The 27,879-nt window shown below is 37.0% G+C and overlaps 1 protein-coding gene and 1 pseudogene across 24 annotated transcripts in view; both read left to right on the top strand.

Annotated features, from left to right (window-relative positions):
* The window catches only part of NRXN1 (neurexin 1), a 1,284,195-nt gene that overhangs the window by 33,065 nt on the left and 1,223,251 nt on the right, over nucleotides 1-27,879 (top strand). The window lies entirely within an intron of this gene.
* On the top strand, nucleotides 21,122-21,583 carry LOC123521179 (annotated as a pseudogene).

Genomic DNA, 27,879 nt, shown 5'->3' with positions numbered 1-27,879 from the left:
GCTAGGGGCTTCTTGCTTCACCTCTTGGAAACTGAATAAATGACTATTTCTTAGATGTTTTCTTTTAAAAACCAAAATACAAAAGTCTATACAGGATAAAGATTGAAGACACTCTCTGAAGAAAAGGATTATTAAAATCCATTTTTAGCAGGCCTGTGAAAAAAGAGCTGTAATGGGTTAAAAAGATGAATGTGGAAATGATAAGCAGAGACTAGACAGCAATCACCTCTTTATTCCCTAGCTGAAACATCTGAGTAATGATGGTGTTTTATCTTTGTACTCACTTCCTGTTTGATAATGGTTAGAAAGAGAATTACTCAACTATTTTTTTCAACTTCATTCCTTAGATAGAAAGGGATATGGATACTATTGTGCATAATATCAACCATTTTGTTCCTTGTATGGGAAAGCTCAGAACCAAAAAGGGCAAATGCAACATATCTAGCTTATCTTGTTGATTTTTTTAATCAGTTGCAATTCAATACATATATATCATTCCATATTTCAATCACGTCAAGCAGATTGTTCAATTGCTACCACCATCAGCATTCAAACAATCCTTTTCTACATGGACTCCTTGACATTGTCTTTCCTCTATCCCCACACCACAACTGTACCCCCCTCCTCCCAGAACCCCCACTCTACTACCTGCCCCTATAGGCTTATCAATCCTTGGTTTTATACACCTAAAGATGACAAAGCACATAACATAAGAGGGTGACCTCCATTGACATAACACCTCTGAGATACACTCCCATATGAACAAACAAAAACCCAGCTTCACAGGGGGGAATCTGCTGACAAAGTTATAACTGTTCAGGTCATACCCACGCCCTTGCTTCTCAGTGACCACTTTCCTCCCATCCCCCAACCCTAGATAGAGGGACTTCTCCAGGGGATGATTTCCTATGTAGTTCCACCAGTGAATCTTGAACTCCTTCTCTCATCCATCACCATCTGCACACCGGATTCTCACAATTTAGGCCATGATACTGACCCCTCCTAAGACTTCAGGTTATATGGATTCCAATCCTTCGATGACTGATGATGGTGTCCTTCCTCCATGTGGGCCTAGTTGACATTTCACTTACGGTAGATGGCAAGTCTTTAAGACCCCAGATAGTACCTTTTCTGATAGTCGGACATCAACTAAGCCCTTTGCCACATTTTGAGTTTTTTTGCACAATCTACCCCCCAACCCCACTAATTAGAATTATTTCTATGCAGTGCAGTACATGTCAAATCCTCTAGGCAGTAAAATTTAAATAAATTAGTTTTTAAAATAGTATATCTTGATAATTCAATGTGATATTAATTTTTGGAAAGGATGATCCAAGAAAAGTCCCTAATATGTTTTTTCTTATTTTGAAATACATGACAATTTTCTTGTTTTTGGAATACATGACAATTTCACATGATCTTGTGTGAAATGACCTGAAACAATACTCTTGGTTGTCAATGTTTTGTAGTTCTATTTTTACTACTCTGCATGTTAAATAAATGTTATTCAGCTAAAAATAAATCTGAAAGTACTTAGGTGTGTATCCTAACTGATGACAATACTTCTACTTTGATATATCATAATTGTTCAGGACTTCATTATTCTTTCAAAACCCTGATATTTGTTGCTTTGTGTCACTTTATTTTAGCTGCATATACTCAAATGAGTAGATCTTTAGCAACTCCTGGTTAGGAGTAAGTAAACCCCTCCTCCTTTGTCAGATATGTCATTAAATTGACCAGTTCCTTAATCTGGGAGAGTCTACTCTTATTACTTGTCTAGAGGATAGATATGTCATAGAGTCAAGACCAACTGATCAAGAAATGAAACTGTCTTTGAAATTATCCAAGTTAACAGAATCTGAGCTCTGGTGCTGTACATGTTAGATTGCTAGCCACAAGTTCTGCAGTTCTCAAAGACCAACCATTCAGCTCGTGAAGGATGAGACTCTCGGCTCCTGTAAATATTTACTGCTTCAGAAACCCACAGGGGCAGATCTACTCTGCCCTATCAGGTCACTGGGAGTTAAAATTGGCTAGACAACAGGGAGTTTTGAGAAGAGACTATGAAGAGTATCAACTACCACTCTTTCTAGAGAGAACAAACTGAGGCAGCAAAAATAATTTTCCAAGTCACAAATGTATTGAGTTTCAGAGCCTAAGCAAAAGTATGCATGCACTCTGATTTTCATCATTCTATTTTCATATAGTAAAGAAAATATGTTTTTAAACATTGCATCACATAATCTTATGCATATGATGTAATACTTCTGATGATGTATCTCCTTTGGTTGTAGAATCCTTTGCTTTGTCTGGCTTGATTGGGTACCACCTTTTCTAGGTAAACGGAAGATATTTTCAAATTCATAACAAAGCTCTGTATATGTATGAGAAAACAAATTTTTTTTTCCTCTTGGTAAGTTGTTTTAACAAATCCATCATTATATGAGTAAGAGCTTTGTATTTTAGAATACAAAATCAATAGCGTACTATAGCAAATAAATCAAAGCTTTCACAATATGGATTAAGATTCTATTTTCTAGGAAATCATGTCAGTTGATGAAAAAAAGTATGTTCCTAGAAACACTGCATTTTAATAGTGCTTCTGATTGTGCCATAAAAGTTTTAGTGTGCTGTGTCAGCCAACATTTAGGAACTGTCACTAAATAGAAAGCTTTATATATTTCTTATGTATAATGAAAGAAGACTGCTGCCCATATTAAACAATAGCAAAAAATGAAGGAGGGCTATATGTTATAATGTTGGTTACGTTCACATTTTATCAAAACAAAACAAACAAATTTCAAATGCTGTATTTGAAATTATCAGAGTAAATAAAAAAGTACCCTTAATTGTTCTAAATTTAGGGAGCAGAGAGCTCAGCAAAAATGTAGATCAAAACCTAGGTGATATATTTATTATAATTTTAATAAATGTGTGGATTTGTTTTGTATTTTAAGTAATTTTAAGTGTAGTGCAATAATGAAATTAAGTTTGCAGATAAACAATTTGTAGATGCTCTTTATTAAATTGCTGTTTTGGAAAGGAACCAACAAAATGATGTTCTAAGTTTTATTTTCTCTGCTGCCTTGTATTTGAACTGTATCTCGTTTAGTCCCAGCAACACAATTGCCTTTTCTAGGAAAACAACTGATCTAATTTTTTGTTTTCCTTTTTCTCAATTAACCTACCATTGTGCATATGTGGGTTGGAGCCATATGGTGGCAGTAAACTTGATTTGAGTTTTGCTCTGTTTGGTATACAAAGCATTCATTCAACCCTGAAGATATGCTAAAACAAACTACAAGCCCATTCAAATCCAAGGCATACAGTATAATCCTCTTTAGCCCTCATCACATTTCCCCATGTTCTCTTGGCTGAAAACACTTGCATCCTTGCAAGTTGTAACTTGAGTGCTCTCTGCCCTACTTTCACATTACAATAGATGCGTGGTCTCATATGTGTCTGAAGCAAGGCTTGCTTCTGATTTGGAGACATAAAAATAGAAATGTAATTAAGTTGTGGCCACTACATGTTTTATGTTGCTTCTCATCTGTTGTAAATAATGCCCCTTTTTTAAATGTCGTTAAGTTTGAGTGGAAATGAAGAGAATTGAGCTTACAGAATTAAGGTATAAATGTTTTCATAAAATAGAATAGAAATTTTAAAACTTGAGGCATGAAAAACTGAACACATTTTCTCCATTATGTTTTTCTTACCTTATCTTTTCAATCTTGTAGGTACTCAATCTTCAAGCACAGACCCCCAATTTTTAAATCCTTTTATTTTGTTTCAAAACTGGTTGCATGACCTCTTTGTACTTGCTTTTATTTATAAACTATACATCAACTTCAGCAAATGTAGGAAATAAATGAAATGATTCATTTTTCCAAAAAATGTTTTCATAGTTCTCTGAGGATGGGAGGATGTTGTAGGTTCTAGAAGTGCAGTTACGAAAAAAATACAAAATAACAAAGGCCTAATTTTGTGGATATTGTCAAGTGTAGCCTTGAGTCAGTTATGACTTATAACCATGCTATAGGACAGAATAGAACTTCCCTCATTGGTTGAGTTAATTAATGTTTATTGTGCCAACCTGGCTGATAAACACATGTGGGGTTAATTGAAAGGCGGAGAGATAAATGGCTCAGTGAGCCTCGCCTTTCTAGTTCTCAGGTCTCTTGCTTTGTGATGGTCGGACCAGGGTGCAGCTGCCTTAGCCAGTTCCCTCCTTCAGCTGGCAAAGCTCACTTCCTGCAAGACATCCTGAGTAGAAGCCACATGGACCTACCCCAATGCAGCCCTGGGTGCCGGAGCACCCGTGTGGAAACCCCTGCCAGCACTGAGATGCTTACACATTCACTGACTCAGCTTTCCTCCTGCAGTCGGTGTCATAGCGTGTGTTTTGTGAGATGGAGGAGGGCTTTGTGGATTGGTGTGGGACATATGGGTTAATGTTGGACTTGTGGGCTTGGGCAGCCCTGGGTTGGGATGTTTTCTTGATATGCACTTAACCTTTTATATAAAACTCTCCCTTATACATGTGAGTTTCTGTGGATTTGTTTCTTTAATGTACCCAGATTAACACATTGAGTTTTCTAGGCTATCATCCCTATCGGATGTAGATTGTCAGGTCTTTTCTTCTATGGGGCAGTTGGTGGATAATTACTCGGTGCAACTTCTCTGGCCTATTTCTTAACAATGCAGATTTCAATTTTCTTAAAAGTTCTTTACAGTCTGCTTCTGTGATCATCCTGTGGCCTTTGGGAAATCTATCAAGATTACTCCTGGGTAATCCTGAAAACAACAGTCATCATAACCTTTTTAGATGACCTCTCTGCCTTAAATGAATTATTCAAGCAAATCTCTTATGGAAGCCGGTTTTTATTGGATTATTTTTCTGAAGACACCTTAATGGGAGTAAGATAAGTGTATTGAGAGAACTTGTCTGCAGCCACCCGCTAATCACAAAGGCATGTTTAAACACATGCTGTTTGGTATACACCTGTTCTTTTATGAACTAGAACCCCAGTCTATAGTCTAATGTGATTTCAGAAAGTGGTGTAAACTATGAAGAAGAAAACTGGAAGGATAAAGGAATTGAAAATTTCACCTTCATTTCCTGCACTTTAGTCTCTGATGTCTATTGCAACTCCTGGCAATCTTATGGACAGTAGAAACACTGCCTGGTCCTGCCCCATCTCTGAACAGTTTGCTATGTTTCAGCCTGTTAATACTCATTGGCTGACCCTTTACCAAGCGTAATGTCCTTTTGTAGAGAATTGTCTCTTGAGGACATGAGACGTAGTCTCACCAATCTTGTTCTAAGTAGCATTATGACTATACCTTTTCTGTCTGATTTGTTTATTCTTAGGCAATTCATAGTATGTTCCACAGTTTTACTACCCTCATAATTTAAAGGCATTACTTCTATTTGACTTTATTCATTTTTTAGCTTTTGTATGAATAGGAAGGAACTGAAAATACTGAGTTAGGTTAGGCACACCTTAGAATATTAAGCAATATTTTTGCTTCTTAACACTTTAATAGGTATTTTTTAGCAGATTTTCTCAATACAATATTTAGAGTGACTTTTGACTGCTGCTTCTATGTGTGTTGATAATAATTCAAGTAAATTAAATATCTTCTCAATATTCATCTTTTTTTCTCTTTATCATGATGTTGATAACTGGTTTATTTGTGAGGAGTTTGAATTTCTCTTTGTTGAAGGTAATCCATGTTGAATTTTGAAGTCTGAATTTTTTGACATATAGTGAAAACAAAGTTCTTAGAATTTGATTATAAATTGTACTGTAGGTCAAGGACAAAAGAGAGGAGTAAAAAATGACTACAAAGTATTGGGCCAAGTATATGGATTATAAATTCCCAAATTTACATGACTTATTGCCCTCCATTAAAGATTCCTCAACACACCACTCACTGTGCACTGTTGGCAATAAAGACGTGTATGCTCTAATCTATAATCCAAGATAAAGTGTAAGTATCTGCTTCTGCAGCATCCTACATAGTTCCAGCGTCCCAAAGGGAAGAATCACTGACTTATGGGAACCCGAGTTTGTACGACTGGAAGGCCATTTCCTGTGAGAAGAAACTCTGGGTAAGGAGTGCTTAGTGGTACTGTACGCATAGAACACACCCCAAAGCACTTCCTTCTTCATCCACCTTCCCCCTGATATGAACGTTGCTGCTATCAGGTGCCATTGAGTGGATTCCAACCCATAGTGCCCTTATGCCCAACAGACCAAATTACTGCTCGGTCCTGCACTACCACATGCATAATTCCAAACTGACAGTCAAGTAGTGGCATATAAACATACTTCTTTCTTTCTTTTTTTTTAAACATACTTCTTTCTAATGATCTTTTCTTCTAACCTGTAAATTCAGAAAAGATGGGTATCATACCTATCCAACGTCCAACGTCTATTTGAATATCCATGGTGTACAGTACATAGTCAAACATTAATAAATATTTACTGAATATATTAATGAATAAGTGAGCATGTTGGTAATTGACCAATATAGAGAAAGCAACAGATTAATGAGTTTTTTGACTAATGTGGGGACCTGTCTTCCTTCTATAACTCTTGCTCACCATGAACACATCACATGAAAGAAAAGGCCAGAGCTGGGAATGCATTCCATTTCACCGACTTCTGGAGGAAGGTTTGAGATTACAAGTTAGGACTCAAGGACATACTCTGCTTCAATTTAAGTCTACTGTAGTTGTTTTGTTTTTACAAAGACTTGATAGCATAGTAAAATTGTCAGGACAATCTCGTCATGATTCATAAGCCCAAATAGTAATTAATTAAAAAATTTTTAATGAAATTTTGAATTTGTTCTGAAGTCTGAGACCTTTCCTTCACTCTGGGCTGAATGCCTTTCTTTAATTCATTTTGTAATAATTTACAGATATTTGATGAATTGAAACTGTACTATTTGTGCAAATTTGGTCTCTGATTTGAAAGGTTTTACATTATTTGGTGAGTGTATGCATTGCTACAAAACCTTCTAAACACTTAATATTCTTTTATGTGCAGTTTATTGAAATACATTTTGATCATCAATACTTCTTACTATAGGTATATTTTCTAATAATAATTTATTAATGGAGCACTTAAATATATAGCAAGCACATTCTAAACACTCTACATGCATCTCCTGAGGCACTCACATACTTAATAGCATTCTTATATGCTGTGTAAGGCCAAAGTTCTTTTGTGAAATCCTATTTCAATCAACCATGATAAGGGATAAATTGATGCATTATCTCTGATATCTTAAAACAATAGGATTTGTGAAAAACCGAATGTAAATCCTTTTAGCATTCCCATTAATGTAAAAGTGAGTATGAAGTTGAAGGATTTTCTTTGGATGTTACAGAGGAACGATGCCTATATTTCAACACCATATTTGCAGTGACATTATAATTAATATGTGAGTTCTCATATTTGGAATGAGAACATTCAAATACAGCTGAAATTTATCATATTTTACTGCTTTGTTTGTATGTATGTGTGTGAGTGTATTAGTAAGCTGTAGTTCATTAGATATTAATATTGCTATCTTAATAAACACGTTGATATTATTAGTATGATTGGTTTTATTTTATTTATGATTGGTTTTAAATGATAGCACTGTAGTTAATAAACAAGATAAGTTACAGAAGAAATGGAAAAAACATGAGTAATTCCAATAAACCAGAAAAATATTTTTTGGTCTGTCTTCCTTTGATCACTATTAAATTTGACCCAGCTTTCTGTTTTCTTGATTATACTTGGTTTTTCCAGGAAAAAATTTTATGTTGCTTTCTCTTTTAATTTTTTTCTTCATCTAAAAATACAGAAATCTAAATGGCATTGTAAAATATAAGTACATATAAGTGTCAAAGTGATCCACATTTTAAGAAAATTATGATATGTTGACTTTAAAAAATGTCATTCATATTATTCTAAATTAAACTTTTAATCCCATATATCTGTTAACTACTTTAAATCTATTTTCCTTGGGAAATTTTGGCCATGCACAGACTTGAACAAAGATAGAACAGTGGAAGCTTGCACATTTAAAGAAATCACGACTACTTTCAATTCACAACAAACATAATCATATAGTTTAAATGTTTTCCTACAACCTATTAAATCCACATTGGGGGCCATTATAAGTAGAGGTACAGAAAAATATCCTGATGGACTCATTTCCCTTTTTAAAATATAATTAGAGCCAGAGAAACTCCTCTATGGCTCTAGACAGCAAATCTGAAATGGCTGTGCAAGGTTAACCACCCTTGTGGCCACTATCCAGGGTATGTATCCTGTAAATAAGATCTATTTACTGAAACCTAGGTTATGTGCAGATCCTGGTACCAAAGAAATCCCGGAAATGTGGATTGACATTGTGTAACCCCTGTAGTGGTAGTTGAAAGCCACCAGTATCTCCAAGGGAGAACTAGGAGGCTTTCTACTCTAATAAAGAGTCTGGGAAACTCACAGGGGCAGTTCCCCCCTGTCCCATGGGGTTTCTATGAGTTGGCATCAACTCAATGGCAGTTAGGGAGGTGGAAGATGATGTACAAGGAAGCTAGAGTGGCTGCAGATTGAGTCTTTGTTCAGCCAGCTACCCTTTTCTCTGTATTTGAATGATTTTACTTTTGGATGAACCATGTGGAAGGGTTGCAGCAGCCTGGTGGTCATTGTGTCTCCATATTCTGAAAGCAGAATTTCCTTAACATGATTCTGGTTGATTTTTTTTAAATAATTAAAAAAATTTTAATTTCTTATTGTGAAAGTTTACAGAACAGATCATCAGCTTGGCATGCAGCAATTCATGTACATGGAGGGAAGGTCAGACTCTCATTTCATTCCAAATCAAAAGTTTTCATCTACGCTTTTTTCCTGGAAGATGATAGTTTCCTTCAGGTGTGAATACTATTTTATTAAGGCACTTACACATTTGGAACATTTTGCAAAAAAAAGAAAGAAAGAAAGAAAAGAGAATTAAAAAAAGGCAGAGAAAGAAAGATCACCCACCCTCCAAGTGTCTCTTTATCATCTTCCCAGCAAAGTGACTGACTGATTTTTCCTGCCATCCTTTTAATCACGGAAGCTCAACTTCTTTCTAACACCTCTCCTTGCAGAACTGTTCATTATTCATTATCATACAAACTCCACCTAGCCACAACGCTTCCCTCGATTACAGCCTGGCCCACTGATGAATGGACTTTGAAGACCAGAATCTATTTAAATACTTACCTAGTGATAGATAGATAGATATATAGCTAGATAGATAGATACTTTTTTTTTTTTTAACAAATCTAAATGCTACAATCATGAAGGTTCCCTGGTACCACGAGGCCCTGAGCCAGAACGACAGCCAGGAGGGGGTCCCACCTGCGGTCTCTGTCTAGTCACACAAGAGTAGTTGTGAATCTTAGAATTGTCCGTGTTATACCAAACCAGGGCTTGGCAGCTGGCCAAAAGCTAAACTACTCACTGGCGGCAGTATTTTTTTTTAAATCCACGGACATCTTTCCAGACTCTCTCATCCTCAGATGCCATTCCCTTGGGCCGCTCAGTCTTTGCCACTCATTTGTCATGTGACCTTGGCCCTCTGAGTGGGACTTAGCAACCTCTCAGATCATCTCAACCTGACAACGCTTCATTTCTCCGTTTGGGACCTTTTGTCAGCCCCTCAAGCAAGGTAGCTCTCTTACAAACTAATAAGAAGCTTCTTGATTGATAGTCTAGACCTCACTGTAAATGCTACCATAGATGTATTTCTTCCCTAAAACGATCTTTTATATACAACATTATTGCCCTATATCTCTCTTGCACGGAGTGCAGACACTGTTTTTCAAGCTTGGGTGACTTTAATATTTAAAACTGAAATTCACATTGAGAATGAATTCTGAAGAAAATAATAAAAGCGCCAACGTTCATATTTGATTACCAAGTAAGGCTTAGGCTATTTTGTATCCTGCACTTGCTGTGGCTTTCCCCCGTGTTACGTTTTCCAGCCGTAGTTCTTATATATAATTTAAAATCCTATTTTGAATTTATACTTCCTAAATACCTTGATTTGTGTATTACATGTATAATTGATAGTGTCTATAACTTTGGCAATTATCTGTTAATATTTATCGAGCATTTCCTGTATGCCAGCAAAGAGCTAATGTATTCTCCAGTAGTTGCATGCATAGAAATTAGAAGCCCTTCTTATGGAAGAAACTGTTTGAAAATGATTGCTCTGAATATGATGAAGCTTGTTGGGGAGCTGAGACCAGCTTAGAGTCTAGCTTGAAAGTTTCTGCAGTGCCTTTCTTGCTGTGTCTTCCTCCTCCAGAGAGGAGCATTGTGGTCAACTCTAAGAGTGATGGGGTGTGTGCCCATCCACAGGCTATTGATAGGGCGGTTAGATGTATCTGGGAAGCTTGAATGTTCTTTGCTCCATAATTAAGTCTAATATCTATACATATATATGTGTATATATATTTTAAAATTGGTATAAACTCTGATGCTATAAAGATGTGCAAAACAAAATGCTGTTGACTATGTGATTAGGTCTAATTGGGCAAGTGAGTATTGTTTTTCCATAGTTAACTCTATCAATTTTCTTGTAATGAGTGTATTCCTTGATGGCCATATGGGGAAATACAAATGATATTTAGCCTCAATGCAATTTATTAAATGTGGAATATGTATGTACATATGTACTTCCATTAGTCCGACTTTGTAGTTAAATAGTGTAACGTCTAGAATCAGACTGTGCGGGTTTAAGCACTTATGAACTCTGACAGTGACCAACCAGGTTATTGAACTGCAATTAAGTCTGTCTTCTAAGCTGTGAGTAGAGACAGTGATAATGGCGACCTTGAAAGATTGTGACCAATATTTAATCATGAACTGCTTAGAGCTGTGCTTGTAGTCAAGTAATATGGTAAACACCACCTAAACCCTATCTTTTAGGGTTTGTTTGTATATATTTTGGGGATTGAAGTGGGTGTTCTGGCAAGATTAGTTAGACTAGTGAAAGTAGGTAAAGAGAAAGGAATTGAACGTTAAAAGATATAGTTGTTAAAGAATAAAGCTTTGGAAAATGCTTTGGAGCATAATTTAAAAAAAGCAACTTTTTTCTCTCAAAGTAAATGGCTTAGATAGAAACCAGATAAAAGATTGTTTTGTGTGTCTGCATATCATTGATGATATGAATAATCCTTTGTAAATAGTGTGCAAAGCAACGTAATGTGTACTGGTGATAGTGTGTGTAGTAAACTCTGTTATTTGGATTCTATGATTGTACTGGCATTCCAATTCTACAGCATCCTCCCAGTGATGGAATATCTCTGGGTTACAGTGTACTGGCATCTTTAAAAGTTGGACTGAGAAAGAATATGGACAAGAGTCTCAGAATTCAAAGAACCACAATAAGTTGGAGAATTGAACCATTAATAGAAGAGACTTTGTTTCAGTCTCTGACTAATGAAGGAGAGCCGCAATGAAAATAAGAAAGGAAATTATCTGAGAATCCAAGGGAAACTTAACTAGAACAAGGAGCGAATAATTACTATATTTTTTAATTCCTGAAGTTTCTCGTGGTCAGTGTGGTGTTGTGGAAAGAATGCTGAACTAACTGTGTTAATCGGGGTTGTCTGAGAACTGGAACCAGTGACACTTATTTGTAAATTAGACTGAATTTTATATCAAGAAGTAATTTTCTATCAGAAAGGTGCCCCAGCCCAGTCCAACGCAAGTCTATGAGTCTGATGCCATCTGAGCCTTCTTCAGGTTGATGATCCAGCAACACAACATGGGAAGCCAGGACATCACAGGCTGGTGGATGTAGTCTAGTGGGTGCAAGGTCTATGGGAGCATGGTGGAGCGCTGGTTGCTCTCTGGATTGCTAGCTCACAGGAGGATGCACCTGGAGGCAGACACAGAGTCACAGCAAGATGGAAAGCAAAGGGGCAAAAGGGGAAGGAAAGTGTCTACAGTGTCTCTCTTATAGCAGAATCCACACTCCAAAGGAGACATCATCAAGCTGTGACCCGATTGGTAGTTTGGGCTCCACGCCTCTGAGAGTTGACATGTAATATGTTACACTATCATATAAATGTGGGCCCAACATCAGTGATACATGCTTCGCTTCTCATTCAGTAAAATGAAGGACTTGGGTACTTTATGGTTTCTTCAAACCAAATTATTAGGGACCCTGGTAGCTTAGTGGGTTGTGCATTGGGGCTGTGAACCACACCGTCAATAGTTCAAAACTACCAGCCATGGTCTACAGGAGAAAGATGAAACATTCTACATTTGTAAAGATTTACACTAATGAAAAAACCCTTGGGGACTGTGGGTTAGAATCAACTTGATAGTTGATTACAATGAGTAATCTCAAATAACTCTGTGATTTCTTCCTCTCTTAAACAAATAATACTCAACTTTTCCTATCATAACCATCATTTGCCACCCCTTAACTTGAGCATACTCATTCCTAATATCTGGAAAATTAAAATATTCTGCTCTTCATGTGTTTGATATATTTGATTTTCCCCCATGTGTGCCATTTTATAAATCAATAGAGAAACCTTGAAGGAGCCTGGTGGTGCAGTGGTAAGCAATTGGGTTGAGAGTTCCAACCCACCATCTTCTTGGCAGGAGATTTCAGCCATGAAAAACCTTAAGTGGCAGTTCTACTTCATTCTACAGTATCTCTATGAATTGGAATAAATTCCACAGCAATGGGTATTGAGAAGGCTTGGCACGTGTACCTGGCAGTCATAAAAAATTTTAGTCATTCTGTGAAATCATGTGTTTAGCAAATTCTACTTGCATTATTTTACTGACAGGCAAGGTTGAAGCAGCCTGGGACTTCATATCGTTTGGATCCACAATTAGTACCATGGAAGCAACAGTTAAACATTCAAATGACATATTGCCTTGGGCAAATCTTTAAGCGTTGAAGAACAAAAATGCCACTTTGAGGACTAAGCTGCTCCTGACCCAAGCGTCTAATGCATGTGAAAGTTGGACAATGATGAAGGAAGATGAGAGAAGAATCGATGCATTTAAATTGTAGGGTTGGAGAAGAATAGTGAGAGTACTAGGGAATTCTGGGAAAATAACAGGTATATCTTGGCAGAAGGACAGCCAGGCTACCTCTTAGGTACTAGGAGGGTAGGTAAGGCCTTGTCTCCCTTACTTTGGGCATGTTATCAAGGGAGACCAGTACCTGGAAAAGACATTCTACTTAGTAGAGTAGAGGACCTGGGACAAAGAGGAAGACTTTTGAATGAAGTGGATTGACCCAGTAGCTGCAACGCTAGGCTCCGAAATAGAAGCTGTTGTGAGGACGGCAGTGTCTTTTTCTGTTGGCTGTCCACAAGGTTGCTGTGAACTGGAACTAACTCAAAGTCACTTAACAACAAAAACAACATGGGCTTGATGATAAATTACAAAGATATTTAATTGCAGTTAATCTTATATACTCTATGAACTCATTTGCCATTTCTGATCATGTATCCTTCTTGAAATCGCCCCATATAGATCCACTGGTACCCTTCTGCTGCCCAATGATTCTAAAGAAACATGAAGAGTTTCTAGGCTATAGGGGTGGGGGGCTGGAGGGTCCAGTAAAAAAAAAAAGATTTATTTCTAGATGAGTGCCACAAACATAAAAGGAATTGAAGGAGAGGCAAAGTATATTGAATTTCTTACTTATTAAAAAAGCTTCCTTATTTCCATTGTACCTTCTCTCTAATCCTCATGGGGTTCTCCCTGATTTCTTTCAGGTCCTGCCAGCAGTTTATTTTCATAATAGATAGCATTCGGGCAACAGTGAGCTGTGCTTTATGTACACCCTAAGCCTGTTAGCAGCCCCCCTCTTCATGATGACATTTTTATTATAGTTCTACAGTGTCTTAGATGTTTAGGAAGTTAGCCTTTTAAATTCTCTTTGTATTTTGCTAAAGGGAACCCTTTCAGGGAAGAAGGTTTGAGCTTAAATTCTATCTACTAATTGCTGTGTGACCTTGCACAGGATTATGTAATCTATGCACACAGCATTTATTTTCTATGAAGCGAAGCTGGTACTCTATATATAATTTCTTTTACTGATTGATTTAGGAGCAAATGAGACCATATATAAATAAAACACTGGTTGTGCTAGCTAATATTTGGAGGCACTTTTTATACACACACTTTTTATACACCCACCAACACACATGTGGATATTTATATACCCAACAATAGTTCGATGGTATCTGATACTGAGACTACTCAGTGTGTACACAATTACCATGTCCTGATTGGATGTTTTTACTATACATGTTCTATGAGTATCTAGACTAACATATTCTATATGAGAATATGGGCTAGAAGCTTCCTGTTTTGTTGAGGAGACATTTGTGAATAGATAGAACAGCTCGCCTGCCATTTATTTGTTCTCTCTGCCCTGCCTCTCTCTTTCTGGGTTCTCTAAGGGCAGAGACTGGTTCAGATGAGGGAAACCCAGTGAACCAGCAATCCCATTCTGCTTCCCGCTTCTCTTAGATTGGCTGCAGGCTTACAGATGGAGAGATTCACATTTGCATGCATTTGATCTGGATTTTCTCCTTTTTCGTCATTTCTGATGTAAATAAAAGTAGATAAATTGTCTGCAGAGTAATCGTAGAAATGCCAGAGTAGTTAGCTCAGGAGAAAGCCTTTCTAATGGGATCTTGTATTGAAACTGAACCTATGTGGACGGAGGGAAAAGTAAAAACGTATATTGCATTGGTGCCTTTTAAAAACTTTTATTTTTTAAATTCCTTTTATTTCATAGGAATGAACCCATTTGAATATCATTCCCAAAGTACTATATTACCTCTTCTTCACCCCCACCCCACTTCAGAAATAGAGTACATATTAAATGCCAAACTTTTTCTGGTCCTATTTTCCAAATCTTTCTCCTTCAAGTGCAAAGACTTCCTTGATATAAGCAAAGCCCGCCCATGTAGTCAAAGTGAAACAGTGTGACAGAGAACAGGCAGAATATTAGTATAGGAGGGAAGATATTTTGAAGGGAAGCCTGGCCTGCTGGGGGTGTATTTATTAGCAATTGCAATACTATTGCCACGTTAAATAAATTGTCAGGAATATATACCAGAAAGCTAAATTTCTAGGCTGTCCTGCTAAAATCAGCTCACTATCCTTATGAAAATCAATATCAACGAAATGTTGTAGCAAGATTATTCCTCCATTTAGGGATAAGGTTTTTATTTTTTTATTTATTTTAGGAGGTTACCTTTGTAGAAAATTGGCTGAGGGGGGGGGGGTGGAGCTCAAAGGGAATATCCCATTTATCTCTCATTAAAATGTATAGATATCTGAGGCATGACTCACTGAATTATCATGCTAAGTGTGCAAGCTAAGGGATTTCTTTGGCCATGTCAGAATGGAAAAAAGGAAAACAGAAAAGCTTAACAGTTTACGTCAAATAACAAAGCACAGGGAGATTCTTTGAGGGAAAACACAAGGTCTGTCTAATGTACTCTTCAGTTTTAGCATGGAATAGTAGGTGTTCAATAAGCACTTTGCTGAATGAGTGAGTACATGTAGGAAGAAAAGAACAAACAAATGAATGAATGAGTGAATGCACGAATGAACAATGAAAGGGCCAGATTAGAGGCTCAGTTCTACAGGATGAAGGAAATGAAGGAGGAAGCTCGAACACAGGCCTGGTTCTTCAGAAACAATAGTGATTCTTTAAATCTTAATTTCTATGTGTGTTTATCTCAGAAGGAAAGACAATGACTCAAGAACTTATGAGAGGTCAGCCTGGGCAGGCATCTTCTTTATCGGACTGGGCATTTTGGTCAGCACACGCGTGATCGATCTGGCGATGAGCTGGTGGTAGAGAAGGAAGCATCTGGCTATTTGCCTATAGAATTGAGAGGACACAGGTCACGTTACTGTTTGATAGGGACTTAACATGAATGTGATTCCAAATCTACATTTGAAAAAAATATTAAAAGTGGAGAGGGAGACATGACAGAAGTTGAAGTCTATGTCTTTACTTGGTGACAGAGCTGAAACCCATATATCATTCAGGCTTCTCTCTGTGCTCGGCAGAGCTAACAAAAAGCAAGTATATAATGTTCCTCAAAGAATAAGTTATGTCACAAAGAATTGAAAATAATATTTAGCTGTTTGTTATGCATACCTTTAAAAAGTATATCAAAAAGGTTTATAAAAAGTTTGAACAAGTTTTGTAAACCATGTGACTGTAAAATTTCATTGACATATATGGGGAGGGAAAAGACTGCAAAGTAATCATTGAAATAAAAGTTTTTACCTTAGATTGACTTTTAACAATAAATTTCAAAAGACATGGTACAGAAAAAAAAAAGCCAAGAGATAAATTTAAAAAATACAATATAATAATGGTTTTGTATTTTACCTGCAAAGAATTTTTATAACTTAGTAATAATAAACAATACAAAACAAAACTGATCAAAACACTTGAATAGGAAGTTATTTAAAGAAGCTACCCAGGTGGCAAATATGTACATGAAACTATGTGTCATTAGGTAATGTAAATTAAAGTTAGAGTAAGATCCCACTCTTGGTTAAATAGCTGAAGGAAAACAAGAAAACTGACAATATTAAGTGCTGACAAGGATGCAGAGCAACTAAAACTCTTGTGTATTGCTGGTGGTAAGAAGAAATGATAAAGCAACTTTGGAAAGCAAATGAATTTTTTCTAATAAAATGTAAGCACATAGTTGTTTTGCTATTAGTTGTCATTCAGTCAACTCATAGAATGAGCACTGTCCAGTCCTGTGCCATCCTCAAAATGTTGTGTGTGAACCCTTTTGCAACCATTGTGCCAATCCGTCCCACTGAAGAACTCTCTTTTTCTCTGACACTCTATCAAGGGACGGCCTTTCCTAATTATCCATGGACAGTGTACGTGAGATAAAGTCTCGGCATCCTCTCTTTTAAGGAACTTTCTGGCTCTGCTTCTTCTAAGCAAGATACGTCTTCTTCTGTCAGTCCCTGGCATGTTCAACACCATAATTCAATCGCATCAATTATTTGGGCTTCCTTATTTCTTATCTAGCTTTCACCTGCAGACGAGGTGATTAAAAATACCACAGCTTAGGTCAGGCTAATCTTAGTCTTAACAGTGATATCTTTGCATTTTAATTCTTCAAAGAGATCTTTTGTTGTAGATTTGCCCAGTGCAATATATTGCTTGATTTCTTGGCTGTTGGTTCCATGAACATTGATCGTGGATTTAAGTACAAAGGACACTTTTAACATTTTTCAAATCTTTTCTCCATTTATTGTTATGTTGGTCACTGACTTAATTGTGAAGGTCTTTGTTTTCTTTGTATTGCACTCTAATCCATACTGCAGGCTGCATTCATTGATCTCCATCAGCGAGTGCTTCAAGTCCTCTTTGCTTTCAGCAAGCAAGCGTGTCATCTGAATATCACAGGTTGTTAATAACCTTCCTCCAAATCTACTCCTCAACATATAGAAAAGAGATCCAAGAACATACCACTCTTATCAAAAAATAAATTTTGTACCAAATATTTATAGCAGTTTTTAAAACAAATGCTAAAATCTAGAAGTAATCCAAAAGTCTATCAATTGACGAATAGAAAAATAAATTGTGGTACATTCCTTATAACCCATCTCTTCATCAGTTTCATCAGTAAAATGAACAAAATACTAAGTGTACTCAGCAAGAAGGATGACTTTCAAGCACTGTTCACCAAGTGAAAGAAGCCAACCAAAATTCAACATGCTGATGACTCAATTTATATAATATCTAGAAATGGCGAGATGATACGAGCAGAAAGCAATTGTTGGCTGCCAGGGACTTGGACTGGGGGATTAGATGAAAGTGGTTTATATCTTGGATTTGCTGGCAGTTAATGATTATGAGCATTTTACTCGTTCATAGAACTGCACACTGGTTTTTACTCGATGGGATTTATATCTCAAAATAGCGTTAGCAATGGCATCCCTACTTAAATATTGGAGGTGTTCACAATAATGAGATGAATGCATCTAGTCCACTAACCTAAGAGTACAGTATGAAATTTCTTTTTTCAGTGGTAAATGTCCAGATACGTTAAACTGAAGATGGCATACATTTCGACGGTCCTATTACTTTGTTAAGTTTGTACTGATCATATTTCCAATTAGTGAAACTTTGCATGATTTTTAAAACCTAAAACATTGAATCCCGGAAAATAAGAAAGAAAAGATGATCTGATTCTCGGATTCGCAGAGGATCCGAGTTTTACAAAGGAAAAATAAGGGCCAGAGAAACAGAGGGAAAGGCAGAAAATAAGACTAGGGAAATGGGAAGATCAGGCTGTAGTGTGTCATAAGCAAGCAGGAAAGGTAGAAATCTAGGCAATCACATTTTTGTGTTGAGCAACGAATATGTGCCAGTCATTGTGATTTCCATTTTACGTAGCTATTCTTATTTAGTCCTCACAGCAGGCTGAATGGAGCGGGTACTGTTTTTAATCCCATTTCACGGAAGGGAAAACTAAGGTTTTGGAGTAGGGCTTATAATGTAGACCACCTCAGACAGCTAAAGAATGGAAACATGAGCACTTAGCAGTTAGGTGCGACTGCTGCAAAGCCTGTGCGCTGATTACCTGCATGGAAAAGTGTTTGAGATATGCTGCCACTTCAATGAATTATCTCACTTGTTTAAAAACAAAGTGTGCTCATAGTGATTTATATAAGGAAAAGGCAGCCAGTTAAATAAAGGAAGGAATATGAAACAGATACCCCCCCTCCCCCTTGGTTTGCTCTCAAGCCCACACATCCTGACATTCACTTTCTAAAAGTTCTTATCCTCAGTGCGAGCTGTTCACGTAACCTTCTTGTTTGACGCTTCTCTTCCTCACAGTAACCAAAGCCATAAAACCACTTGGTTCTCCTCATCAAGTGTTTCTTTGGAGAGAAAATAAATATAAATAATTTCTGCCAAAAATCTGCATTATTTCAAGGTGGGTACATTACCAAAAAAAATATTAAATGTTGGCCAATATCATAAAAAAATAGAAGGGCGAGCGTGCTCATCTATGTAAAATAAAGGTGATTTTGTTAAGTCACAGGAAAATCAATCCATGTCGCAGGCTATATTGTTATAGACACATAGGATATGCTTTATGTCATCAGTCAGGTATGGCATATTTTTATCAAGAGGATATCGGCCTTATCACTGTCCCCATGGAAGAATTCATATCACAAAAAGCATTGTTGTTTTAGAACAATGTTGTCCGTAGTAGTCACGATTAGTAAATGAACATTTCAATATTAGGTCTCCAGATCTACATGCATGGATTTTCTGAATTGAATAGGTTATAATGAATTTGGCCTAAGAAATCAATTCATTTTGATTGCTCGCAAAAGATATTTACTAGAGCATCATTAGAGTAGTGGACTTCAAGAAACCAAGTCTCTGTTTTGTATTACTTCTTTGCAACTGACACAAACAGGACAGAGATCATTTGGGATTAATGGTCTTTTAAATGAATAGTTCTACTTAGTATTCATTAACCCCCAAAGATATATCCAAATCCTAAATTATTTTTGCTTCATTAGCAAGCACTTCCAAACAACCAAGTAGCATATGGTTCAAACTAACCCAACATATGCATCTTCTCACATGTTATTTAAGTGATAAAACATTTGTTTTAAGTTTTCTTAAGTGTATCTTTACAAATTGATGTTCAGAGAAGAGGTACCTCAGTGGTGATTAAGACTGAAATTTGAGAATTACCATTAGTAAGAATTCTGCTTTCTAAAACAAACTTAAGGCATGCATAGGCATGGTGATGCACTTGGTCTATTATTTTGTTTTATGTTTGTAACAGGATCTTCTGGAAGCTTTGACTTTTCATACTGCTCAGGTGACAGCCCGAATTCCAAGAGAGAGGCTGGGTTAAGTTCCTTGTCTAGAAGGGACCCACGTGATTTTGCCATGTACAAATCTGGTTGAACTGACTTCACAGCAATGCAGAGAAAATATTTGAAAGAGGAAAAGGAGGAACAATTTCTAAATTATGCAGATTTGTAGGATGTGATTTCTTATTTTTATTTTCATAATTATTATTTTATAATGTATGGTATCATTCATTTAAATACAAAATTCTCGAGACTTGGCAGGGAAGAGCTATTAAAACTTCAAATTAGGACAAGTGAAATATTAACCCAAAAAGTTACAGATGAAAATGTTTGCTATTTTATAATTTAATTTACTTAACTCATTTACTGCTCTTGATTTGCAGTAGGCATTTTACTTGCACATGCAGTCATCCATTAGTCAATGTTGAAGATGAAATGTCTGATATCAACCTAATATTTGTACTAATGTAAGTAATTTTTAATTTTTTTCTGTCTGGAAGCTCTTTGGATTTTTAGCAGAAAGCATCAAAGCTATTTCCCATTAAAAAAGAAGTTCCCTTAGTTCTCAGTGTTCCAAACTTTGACTAAGACACCCATTGATGAATCTTTTTATATTCATGCTGATCAGGGTTTTGTAAACTTCTAATCTAAAAAAGACACATATATTCTCAATTGAAGTAATTATATCATCGTGTATATTCTCTCTGTCTACCTATGAACTTAATTGGATGGATTTGAGCATTTTACGAACTGACTTTTGGGCTATTTCATTTCAGCTTTGACTCATGGTTTCCATCATTTTGATCGCTTGCATTGTTTCTTTTCATTAATCCTGAGCTCCGTCTTCGAGGTCAGTAATTTGTACTATATCTCTCTCCAATCTCAAGTGATTTAACAGTGCTATAAAGTTGTTATTTCAAAAGTTATACACTTAAAAATATCTCATTGTTTTCAATGGTAGGATGCTCTACTTAATTAGTATGAGAATACACACACCCACACAATTCTAGTGCTTTTATATTTCTCCCATGGTAATCTTTTCTTTAATTGGGACAAGAAACTCTCTTTCGCTCTATCTGCCGTCTTGCGTCCCCGCGTGTGTGCGCCTAATCTCAGCTGGTCTGCCAAAGACCCCTGAGCGCCAGCCCTCGTCCCCCACGCGGCCCCATTTCCTCTCCAACAAGATGAAAGAGACTATCATGAATCAAGAGAAACTCGCCAAACTGCAGGCACGAGTGCGCGTTGGTGGGAAAGGAACTGTCCCCCAGATAAGGTGGTTCACAGAACAGCCACAGCAGATGACAAAAACTGCAGTTCTCCTTAAAGAAGCTAGGGGTAAACAGTGTCTCTGGGATTGAAGAGGTGAATACGTTTACAAACCAGGGAACAGTGACCCACTTTAACAACCCCGAAGTCCCAGCATCACTGGCTGCGAACACCTTCACCATCACCGGCCAGGCTGAGACACAGCAGCTGACAGATGCTTCTCAGCATCTTGAAGTAGCTGGGCGCAGACAGCCTGACTTGCTACAGGAGAGGATGGGGATGACCAGGTTCCAGATCTTGTGGAGAACTTGGATGAGGCATCCAGAGTGAGGCTCACTGATTTGAGTCAGCTTCTGGGGAAGATGAAACTTGGGAAGTGATGTTGAGTTGCTATTTTATATAATGGCTGCTTTTAAAATTTGTTTTGTGTATGGATCTGATAAAATCTAGATCTAATATTTTTAATCCCAAGCCTTTCGGAATTTGCAGTTCTTTTACGTTATTGCTTATACATGATTCATTCTTTGCAGCCAGATACGCTGAAGAAACCTGGGAATAAAATTTGAAGCAGAGGTAAATAAAATTCTTTGCCTACTAAAAACAAAGGAAAGAAACTCTCTTTAGAGTGCTGATTTTATTCAAATGCATAGTGATCATTTGTTTTTCTCAACCTTTTATTTGAGAAGTCATGGATGTTGGTGATATTGGCAAAAGTCTGTATGTTATTTAGAAATACATTGTGTCCTAATGGTTCAATATCTGGGCTTTGAACTACATTTGACTACATTGACCATGAACTCAGCTCAGTCAAGGAATAGCTATTGTGAAAGTGCCTTAAATGCTCTATCACTTTTTCCAGTTTTAATGATTTAACAACAATATAAACTTTATAGGGTTCAGGAGCCCATAGCAACATACACATACAAGTTCTGAGAATGGTAGCGGAAATAAAGTGACCTCAAGGAATATTGAGCTCATGGTGATGGCGATGGAAATGGTGGCAGTGGTGCCAGAGAAAAAAGAATTGTAACAATTTATAAATTATCAAGGGCTCATGAGGGAGGGGGGAGCGGGGTGGGAGGGGAAAAGTGAGGACCTAGTGCGGGGGACTTAAGTGGAGAGGAAATGTTTTGAGAATGATGAGGCCAATGAATGTACGGATGCGCTTTGCACAACTGATGTATGTGTGGATTGTGATGAGAGTTGTACGAGCCCCTAATAAAATGATTAAAAGGAAAAAAAAGAAAAAAGAGTTGTAGGTCACAGTTTGGCATCCTTATCTTCATGGCCAATATCTCATGACCCTAAATCTATATCCCCAATGACTCTACATAATGCTTTTGCCAAGAAATATATGCCATTGCTGTGCCCTGCTCACTCTTCCTCAGTTTAAGACTTGTAAGTCATGAAGCAGGGAGAGACTGACTGGCCTCAGTGCTCTGAATGCATTTTCTTCTTGGCACATTTTTTTTTCCACTCGCACTTCAGTATTATTTCTCACATGCATTTTAGTCTGTGATGTGGCAATTTCAGAATATACTTCTCCACACATTTTTCCCCGTCTGATTTCTATTTTTAAGTTAATCTTCAAAATCTATCATCTGTCTCTGTCAATCTTTTTTGTTTCCTGCTACTCTCCTAAATCTTTTAAAAACATGTTGTCTGTCATTTCTTGGGGTTTGGGAGTAGAAAGAAAAATAGCATTTGTTATATCAATAATCATAATCAAATAATTTTGCAAGCAAATGTAATAATATTATACAAATGAAAAATGTCTCAATGCATTTATACTTTCTTTACAGTGGGAGTAGATCTTGTTGAGACAAAATTTGAGGTGTGATAGAAGCTGTTTACAGCTTAATAATTTTTCCCTTTTTCACTCCCTTACATCATTCAATTACTTTATGAATAATAGCTAAATAAGTCTCTGTTCTATCATATACAATATCTACTTTTTCAGCTACTGAGTTTGATAATTCATTACAATGGCCATACAGAACTCACAATCAATTCTAATAATTAAGGGTGTTTATAAGGGTTATTAACAGGTTATCGCTAGCCAGGATTAGTAAATAGTAAGGATACAGTCATTAGTATCCAGCAACACCTCTCCTCAGCCGGTAGTCAATTCTCTCTCCAATCCTCAGCCACATGGTCCCTTGGTATCTGTATCCGTGGCCAGGAAGCCAACCAGAGATGCTGTGCCTCACAGTCCCGATGGCCTGGTCTACTTCTCTTGGCTATCTCATGGTCTCCTTGCCTTGGCCTCTGGTCTCTGCCTCCACCACTTCACACAGGGATCTCCAATGTTTTAACTTCCTGTGGTCCTGGGACGTCTCTCTGCTTTCAAGATGTCCCTTCTACATAGAGGAACGGCTTGATGGAAGTATGGTTTTTGTTTTTCTGCAAACCATATCTCCAAGGAAACAAAGGAGGTGACTCAACTCAGACCCTCTTCAAAATTCAAGACTTAACCCGACCTTAATCCTGCCTATTAGCATTAGCAGAAAACACCTTCCAAAATGAGTCTATAACCACGGGTATAGAGTGCAGCATTATAGTACATCACATCGTAAATTATGGCTCGAAGGGTAATATTAATTGATTTTATCTCAGCCTCCCTGTGTGCAATTACTTGTGTCTAAAACAAGATCACAACCCTGGGAATTGTATTGGTATCAGAGATACATTCAATGCACTTCCACTTTTAACACAGGCGATTTGGTTTGGATTTGGTGAGAAGACAAAATAAAACAGTTTGAATGTTTCAAAAATAGTCCTATTTAAGAGAGAGCCTCCAGCCTATGACTCAGCAGGAAGAGGTCAGGTTGTTTCTCTCAAATGGAACTCTTCAGGAAATAATCTTTTTGCATGATCGGCGAAGTAGATCTACTATAGGGGAGGGATGGGCAGATTGTCCTGTAATGGGCTGGATGGTAAATATTTTAGGCTTTATTGGCCCCACACAGTGTCTCTTCCATATTTCTTGTTTTCTTTTATTATTTTCTAAAATACAATAATAAAACCCAGACCGAACTGTTGGGTCATGTTACGTCATAAAAGACAGGGAAGGACAATGGAGAGGGTTTGATTAAAGTGGTTTGTTTTGGTTTTTGTTTGTTTTCTTTTTTTCAAGTGCCTTCCTGCATTAGACATCTTTTCAGATTTTTAAAGGTTGTGGGTGGCTCAGTGATAGAATTCTTAACTTCCAGTTAGAAGGCTCAGGTGTAGGTTTGAGTTGCGCCTTGAGTTAAGCATCGGGATGCTAGCCAAAACTGCAGCGGGTCCAAGCGACAGCAGGATCAGGCTATGGCAGTATTGGCCATAGATAGGCACAGCTTCAGAAGCCCCGTGGAGTCGTTCATCCTGTCTTGTGGGGCGGCTGTGAGTGGGCATGTACTCAATGACAGTGGGCTTGTTGCTTTGCTTGGTTTGATTTTGGTTTTCCACACTGCCATAGACTTGGATAAAAGGCCTGATAATCTAATTACAAAAATATCGGCCACTCAAAACCCTATGGGTCACAAGGTCTGGCTCACAAGTGATCATGGGGTGGTCTAGAACCCTGCAACATGGTGTTAGGTTGTGCATGGGATCACCCTGAGTGAGGAACTAACTGAGTGGCCACTAACTGGCTAACCTGTATGTTTTCTCTCCATAACTATTTACCTGTTTGATACTAGCTGTTTTGGATCTGTACAGTTTATTTCTCCATACACGATGAAATAGAAGTTTATTTTATAATGTACCAAGATAATTGATGGTGACTCTGAGGTTAAAGGAGTCTACAGCAATTATTTCCAAGACCATCATTTTTTTTTCTTTCCTTAAGTCTGCATTTGTTTCCAAGACCATCATTGAAGAATCACAAAAAACGTTAATCTCTATGTAGATTTTACACACACACACACACACACACACACACATCACCAGGAGAAAATTCATACTTAGCTCTGCAGTCCCTTTGTTGTCTTCTCTAATTTCTGAGTTGAAAGATGGCAAAAAAAAATCATGTAATACCAAGAATCATTTTAGCAAATTGTTCTTTAGGTTACAAGGTAATGAATCACTTTAGGATCACTGAGTAAATTACAAAAATAGAAACTTTTTTTTTTAACAAGACATTTAGCCGACCATACAAATGATTGGCACAGTGCCAATTTGTCCTGACCTTAGTATCTTTGACAATAAATAGATGGGGTAATTTTCTTATAATTCTAAGAAATAAATGTTTTACTTTAAAATGTAGTTTTGCTCTTCTTGCAATTCATGCTCAAGAGAAGGGCTAGGCCCTCCCATTACCACTGATTACAAAGTGCGTATCTACAATCGCTCTTTGAAATGTAAATTGGTATTGAATACATTTCATTTGAATGCCACAGTGAGGTTCTTTGCATAGAAGATCCACACGTGTTAGAGCAATTGGTTAAAGAGGACAGCAGAGTGCTTTGAAACAAACATAGAAAATCTCAGATCATGGGTAATCTCTTTGGACACAATACTGCAGAACTGATGTGTAGAAAATATGATGGCAATTAAATAAATATATTTATAGCAAAATACAGTGAAGCTTTCTCAGTCAATTCGTTTAAAAATATCACTTTATCACTTTTTATTATCTAGTGCTACTATAGCAGAAATAACAAATGTGGATGGCATTAACCAACAAATGTCATGAACTCATAGTGGACAACAATTCACTCCACCAGCTTAGAGTAAGGCTTCATCTCTCAGTGGTCCCTAGAGGAATCCTGTATCCCGTCAATACCTGTGGGCAACATCACCAGCATCCCTCAAAGAGCTCCATGTGGTTAAGCATCCATTTTATCTTGGCTCTAGCAGGTTCTTAGCAAAACGACTCCAGGTCCAAAGGACCCATTCAACTGCTGGCTCTACTTTCTGGGAGATAGTTAGGTTCATCATTCTCTGCTGGTTTGTTTAATCTTTTTTATATATCAAAAGAGATTAACTCAAGATACAATCTAATGTAATAGATTGCATTCTGGCTCATTAACGCAACTGCCTCTAATATACCTACATTAACATGCTAGAGGATAGGATTTACAACAGATAATTACTTCAGATTACAAAAATGAAGGGAAATTACATAATATGAGAATCCAGCCTAGCCAAGTTGGTTATTATGGGGAACAAAAATCCAATCTATAATAGCCACATAGCAACTTTAGTGCACAGGTAGAGTTAGCTGCTGTTGAGACAGCTCCAAATCATAGCGACCTTGCTTGTAGCTAAGCAGCATGTTGTCCATCCTAATGATCTTTCATATGTTTGAGACTACAGTTGTGACTATTTTGTCAATCGATGTCATTGAGGGTTGCCTTCATTTTTGCTCACATTCTACTTTACTGATCTCTTTATTAGCAACTGATCTTCCCTGATGATGTATCCAAAATAAGTCAGCTAAATTTTTTTTCTCTTTTTATAGAGCATTCTGGTTTTATTTCTTCTAAGAATGATTTGTCCCTTTTTTGAATAGTCCATAATAGCACTAGGCAAATGGACGTTTACAATAGACAGGACAGTAAAATAAAATATCATTAAATAATATGAAAGTGTAGAATAGGTCGTATTGTTTATAAAGTAACCTCTTTTGGCCTAAATAAATCTCCTTCCCTTAAGAGAATCAGTAAAGCATGCCCAATGTGAATCCACGGGGCTCAAAAGTGTGAGTAAGATTCCTTGCTCTACGGAGTAACCCCAGTGACATCATAAATGACTTCACACATAACAGGTGTAGAATTTTAAAAATGCAGTGTAACTTTTCAGTATTTTGTCACCTATAAAATTATTAAAAATGTAAATTGTGTCCCATGCCATCATGATAAAGCAATAGAAAGTACAATAAATCTTAAATATTACTTGTCTGGCTTCTTTTTCTAGCTTTATTGTAAATAAACTGGCCACTAGCCAAAGAACAGAAAACTTAAAAATTGGTTGGTTTTCAAGGCATTTGTTAAGCAAGCAAAGCACTGTGTTGAGAGTAGAAGTAGACTTGCTATATTGTCCACTGGTAAGGAAGTTCTGTCTTCCTTCCAGCTGGTGCAAATAGTGCATCTATTATCTCCACAGGAGAATGAACCACATAGCCTTTTCTTGTAAGTAGACAGGAAGTGTCTCACTATCATGTCTCTTGTTATTTCTCATAAACGGAAAGGAAGACCCTTCTAATTCTGAGTCACTGATGGCCCTGTACATTCCTGGCTGTATGGAACTTTTTAGTTTTCTCATTGCAACATTTATAATACTACTCACAGCATCTCAATAGATGCTTGCTAAATCAAATTTAAAACTTTGAAGAAGAGTAAGAGAACACAAATTATGCTGAAATATATTTTCCCTATATGATAGAAATATTCTGTGGAGGGCAAGCAAATTGGAAAATTACAGAATTGTGGTACAGCTTTACACTATTTAAAATAATAGAAGCTTTGGTGTTAAACCCCATCATAACATTGATTGTCAGACACAGAAATACTGACACTTGCTCAAGGTCACACTTATTAAGGGAGCATGCAGAGATGAAAGCCATTTAACAATTAGACAGGTTCTCTTTTATTTATTGTAATTACTATGGAAAAGCATGAAAATGTATGAAATTACTTGACTTAAAATCAGAATGTTAAATAATCGACTTGCTCCTATGAATTTCTTTTTT

The sequence above is a fragment of the Echinops telfairi genome, unplaced genomic scaffold (genome assembly GCF_000313985.2).
Source record: "Echinops telfairi isolate 266 unplaced genomic scaffold, ASM31398v2 ScPeMD7_7475;HRSCAF=8513, whole genome shotgun sequence".
NCBI lineage: Eukaryota > Metazoa > Chordata > Mammalia > Afrosoricida > Tenrecidae > Echinops > Echinops telfairi.
The sequence above is the reverse complement of the archived record's forward strand: the minus strand, read 5'-3'. Positions and strand labels throughout refer to the sequence as shown.